The sequence below is a fragment of the Callorhinus ursinus genome, unplaced genomic scaffold (genome assembly GCF_003265705.2).
Source record: "Callorhinus ursinus isolate GAN/ISIS: 27379988/994484 unplaced genomic scaffold, GSC_fseal_2.0 scaffold6, whole genome shotgun sequence".
Taxonomy (NCBI): domain Eukaryota; kingdom Metazoa; phylum Chordata; class Mammalia; order Carnivora; family Otariidae; genus Callorhinus; species Callorhinus ursinus.
The window spans coordinates 2797791-2803790 of NW_027397068.1; the positions used below are offsets into that span (position 1 = coordinate 2797791).

Here is a 6000-nt window from a genome sequence, read left to right on the forward strand (position 1 = left end):
TAAACTAATGGCAAAATTTATATAAAAGGGCAAAAGAGCAAGAAGAGCCAAGTAGGAGGAAGAATAGTCGATACACTATTGGAGGAAAATAATGTGCATATCGGGATGGAGAGAATTTGCCCCCAGATTTCCAGGATTATTTAAAGTTTCACTAACGTGTTCCTGGTGCAGAAATAGACAAATATAGCAATAAAACAAAAATTGGAACCTCAGAGGCAGAGCTTCACATGTATGAAAGAAGTCAGAGCTGCAATTTTAGAGTAGTGTGGGAAGAATGGACACTTAATAATGCCTGGACAATCTTTTCCTATATGGACCCACATCACTACCAAAGGATAAATTCCTGATGGATTAAATATATATATAATGTTTAACTTCTGAAGAAAATATAGGAGATCATCTTTGTACACTTGTGTTACAAAAAGGATTTAAGACCAAAAAAGGGGCAGAATCTGTAAAGTAAAAGCTAAATATCAGTCTATTAAAATGAGAACTACCATTTATTGAAAGATACTATTTTTAAAATGTGAAAAGACAATACATACGTTAGGGGAATGTATTTCCAACACAGATTAGTTTAGAACAAAGTATCAGTATTCTCTTTCTATATATATAAAAACACTCCAAAAAAACCCCACATTCAAACTAATGGAAAAATGGGCAAAAAAAGTAGACACCCATTTTACAGAAGAGGAAAAACCGATGATTAGTAAACATATAAAGATGTCCAATTTCACTCATAATCAAGAAAAGACTGAAATACCTTTTTACACCCAAAATATTAGCAAAAACGTTAAAGCCTGAGCAATCAACGTGTTTGTGAAGATGAGGGACAACAGGAACTCTTATATACTGCTAATGAGAGAGTGAATTTGTCAAGCTCCCTTTGAGAACAATTGGACATTGTCTAGTAAAGTTGAAGCTGCATCTACCTCATACCCAGCAATTCAACCCTGGATATCTACTCTAGTCTAAAGAAACTCTCATGTTTGTGCAAGAGGGTGCAGGTACTAAAATATTCATTGCAGCACTGTTTTTACCAGTAAAAAACTGGAACCAACCCAAAGAACCAATGACAAGAGACTGGATAAGTAAGTCATGGTAGATACATATAATGGAATACTTAGTATATAGCAGTGAAGACAAAGGAGCTATAGTTTCATGCACCTACATGAGAAGAACATAATGCTGATGAAAAAGAAAGTGACAAGAATACATAGATTGCAGTTCCATTAATATAAAATTCTAACACACGCAAAACTGAACAAACATGCTATTTAGGGATACATATTTTTTAAACTACAAAGAAAATAAAGAAATGATAACCCGTAATTCAAGATAATGGTTACCTAGGAAGCAAGAAGTGGAATAAGTTGAGAAGGATGGTGATGCTAGGCAGAGTTACAGTTTTCATTCTTAATGCTGAGTGGTGGGTATGTTTAATTTATTTCTCTTATTCATACTACACATACGTATATCATATATTCTTTGCATATATGGAAATAATTCAAAATGAATTTTTGGCTACCATGTAACAAGTATTCAGCTAAATAACTGTGCTTCTGGTTGTGTTATGATTCTAACGTGGATTTGTTTGTCTAAATAGTCTGGATGTGTACCTACAATGGTCACTGTAAGCATAATTTCTGCTTCGTATGCATGGTTCCAATGACTGTATATAGACAGAACTCACTCTTTATAGCTCTATCTTCCTTCATAGAGAATTTACACCCAAACTCTACAGAGTGAGGCTATCAGTGGGAACATGCAGAAAATTGGGGTAATTTGGCTGAAATTGAGGGCTGTGAGTATTTACATTAGCTCTGCATATGAATAAATTGGAAGATTTCGACTTTGCCCTGTGCTGAGTGGTAATAATGGTCTTTACGTCTACAATTTAAAAAAAATTTTTTTTCAAAAATAACCCCCTTACCCCCTCCATTTTTACAAGTCTCCCCTCACTAAGTATCTTTAGGAACATACGGTAATTCCCAGAAAAAGCTAAATGAATATCTGAAACATTAATGCGCTATGCTGCTATCATCAAAAGAATAAAGAAAACTGGGAATCCAGCAATCTCCTAACACAACCACCATTGCCTGCCAGTTCTTATATCAAATAGAAATCATCACTTAGGGGAAGGATGGTTGCACAGTGACTAAGCAGACAGATGGCAGGTGTGAGTCAAAACACTCTGGGGTGCTAGCTCAAATCACTCTATATTACTCACTGCTGGAGAGAGAGGGAATCAAAAAAACAAATTGCCCATTGGACTAGGAGGAAAATGCTGAAAACCCAACTAATGGAAATATAAAATGTGGAGGAGACGGTTTTAGGCGTTATTTTGTAACTTTAAAAACCAAATTCGTTGATCTTTCTCTGCCTTCATCTGACTTAAGCCTCTCCCACCTTTCCTAGCTGCCCGGCCCTGTGATGGATGATGCACAGGGAGGTTACAGTTTCTCTGCTTGGGCTGCGGTCACCTGTCACGAAGGTTAGCCGGCTGCATTCCGGGAGGGCACCGATCTAAGGAGGGAGAGGAGATGTTAACTGCGTCCTTGCCTGGCCAGCTGCCCGTGGTGGTTCGCTGCCTTAGCGATCCGTTCCTAGGAGTGACCAAATATAACCTGCAAGTGTTAGACACATGCTCAGAATAAAACAAAGACTCAACCGCTCTGTCCTATTTGCATAACTGTTTTCCATATTGCCTCATAAGAGAGATTAGTCTTAATGAATATGAATGTAATTATAGAAAAGGGCCCTAGGTGGAGCCTCGGTACTAGTGGCGACAAATGGAAGAACAAATGGAAAATAAAATAAATCCAAGTCCTCCAGAAATACCAGAATTGTAGTATTTTTATAGTGTATGTTGCTGTTGTTGTTCTTCTAGCAAAGGAAACAGCTGAATATAGAAACGTGTGTTCTGTTTGAGAATAACTCTCAAAAGAGCATGTTCCCTAATAAAGAATGAAAGCACATGAGCGCTAGAGTTCTCTCTCTGTTGGGGTTTCTACAAGGCAGTGATGAGGGAGAAGTGTCCCTAACCTGTTAGCACACTCTCCTGACCATTTCTCCTTGCTCCTTAGAGAGACACCACCACTGACTTATTTATTTTTACAGTAGAAAACCTCACATTATAAGAGAAATAATCAAAATTATTTTTTAAATGATTTGCTTTTATTAGATTAAAAACAGAAACCATAAGATGTCAAAATTACTGTTTTCTGTTTTTTTTTTTTTTTTTGGTCTTTGTTACCATTGCCAAAGAATCAAGACAGACTTTTTAGATTTTGAAACTTAACTTTATAATAAGGAATTTATGTAGCACATAAACAGAAAAACTGATTGGTATTCATTGTCATGTGTAAAGATTATTAATGCAAAAGTGAGACTTGGAAGATGTTGATGGATCTCCCCAAACAATATCAAAAAATGGTAGAAAAGTGGAAAAAGTGAGAATACTGCCTAAAATGCAGGAATTATTAACCTGGGGAGGGAGTTCTTGGGTAGAATCCTTTGGGTCTGTAGATAGAAATCAGAGCATCTATACTGACCTCTATTTAATAATCTTGGTATTTTGTTCATCATGATTTTTTGGCCTTAATTTTGAATTTTTTAAATATTGCTTTAAAATATCTTGATAGCTGAGGGATTTGGTGTTCGTTAAGTTCTGCCACCAAGTGTGATTGCTTCGGTCACCTCATCGTCGTCCTGACCTTTCTCTATAGACTATTACTATTTTCACAAACATCTAATTGAAACTTAGCATTTCCTTTAACTATGAACTTGGACAGCAAACCATAATAGCATAAGCTTTATTTGTGACTTTGCTGCGACTAGTCTCGAATTATGAGTTATTATATCTATGGTATATATATCATGTTATCCAATGCCTTAATAAAGACGCAGGCACTAATATGCAACAAATCAATTTACTTTAATAATTTATAACTACATTTCAATATAATGGGGTTTCTGTTATAATCTTATGCAATTTATTTTATTCCAATGCACTATTCTGAAAACTTTACCAGACTGTCAAAGGGTCCATAGTACAAAAATGGTTAAAAACTTTTATGGGTTATCTACCAAGCTAGCTAATCTCTTGGTCAAATTATCTCTGGGCTGAAACCATTTATTAATTTACACAACCTATAACTCATATATACATATATTAATACTCACATAAGTATATATAGGTGTATATAAATATATGCAAATAAGAAATTTTTGGAATTGATACATGGCTGAAATAAACCAAATCAGTTTACCCATACAGACATACTTTAAATGGTATGAAAACACTTAGGGAGTCTGATGAAAGTTCAAGTTCCTGGGTCCTACTTGAACTCAAATCTCTTGGGATCTTGGGCCTAGGAATTAAACTTTTATGCCAGCTTCCTTGAGATTCTGACTCAGATGGCTTATCCTAAATGTGCTTCAAACTCCAATCCTTAAAGACAACTACAAGAGGTTGTTAAACTTGTTCTCAGTAAGACTTTCAAATCACTTAGGAAGCAGTATTTTTAAAACCTCCTTATATTTAATACTGCCTTCCTCTTTCTTCTTTTTTCTTCCCTCCTGCCTTCCCTTCTTTCTCTCCCTTCCTTTCTTCCTTTTAGAGAAACAGAGAAACTGCCTTTTTTTTTAAATCAAATATTTCAAATAATTCAAAGGGAAAATTTTATAACCAAATCTGCATATGTACACATCACCCAACTTAAGAAATCAAACACTGAAGGAGACGGACCATGAGAGACTATGGACTCTGAGAAACAAACTGAGGGTTCTAGAGGGGAGCGGGGTGGGGGGATGGGTTAGCCGGGTGATGAGTAGTAAGGAGGGCACGTACTGCATGGAGCAGTGGGTGTTATACGAAAACAATGAATCATGGAACACTACACCAAAAACTAATGATGTAATGTATGGTGACTAACGTAACATAATAAAAAAAAAAAGAAATCAAACACTGGAAATAAAATTTAAATTCTGTCATTAACCTTCCTGATCATTTGCCAGTTCTTCACCTCCAAGAAGTAATTAATATTCAGAATTGGTGTTTATCATTCACATATGTATGTTTAAAATGATACTACACATATTTGTATCATTAAATAAAACTATTATATTGAATGCTTCTAAATTCATATAGTTGGCTATATACTTCATGTGTCTTCTGCAACTTGCTCTTTTCTCAACATCGTGCTTGAGAGATTTATCCATAATGATACTAGTAGCTCCATTTTTTAAATAAACTTTTTATTTTGAAATAGTTTTAGACTTACAGAGAAGTTGCAGAGTACGGAGAGCCTCCTGTACACCATTCTCCCAACTTTCTCTAGTGTTAACATCCCACACAGCAGTGGTACTTCTGTCCAAACTAAGAAATTAATATTGGTACATTACAAATAACTAAACTCAGACTTTATTTGGGTATCACCGGTTTTTCCACTAATATCCTTTTTTCTGTTCCAGACCTAATCTGGGATACCACATTGCATTTAGTATTCATTCATTTTTTTCCTATTGTATGATTATACTAAAATTTATTTCTCCATCCTCATATTGACAGATGTTTAGGTTGTTTCCAGTGTTCGTCAGTATACCTGATGATATCTTTGTATACACATATAATATCCTTGTGCACACATATGTAACATATATGTTACACCGACATACAAAATATCTCAAAATAAATGAAAGTTCTCATTTCTCCAAATTCTTTCCAGCTTTTTGTATTGTCAAACTCTATTTTTACCAATTTACATTTAATTTAATTATTTTAATTTACATCTCCTTTATTACTAACAAAATTGAACATTTTTCATGTGTTTTCTATTTTGTAAAGTGCTTGTTCATATCCGTTGCTTTTATTTTTTTGTATTGATTTGTAGACATTTTTATATATATAGATACACATACTCTATTAAATCTTGGTTGACAATATGTATTGCAAATATCTCCTCTAGATAGTGGCTTGTCTTCTCTCACTTTTCAAAA

At 34.7% G+C, this 6000-nt stretch overlaps 1 long non-coding RNA gene across 1 annotated transcript in view; it reads left to right on the plus strand.

The window, feature by feature from the left end:
* The window catches only part of LOC141372956 (uncharacterized), a 32024-nt gene extending 29354 nt beyond the window's left edge, over positions 1-2670 (plus strand). Inside the window, exon 2 of the long non-coding RNA XR_012378481.1 lies at positions 2419-2670. This is a non-coding gene — a long non-coding RNA (uncharacterized lncRNA). The remainder of the gene's footprint in view (positions 1-2418) is intronic.
* The last annotated feature ends 3330 nt before the right edge of the window (positions 2671-6000 follow it).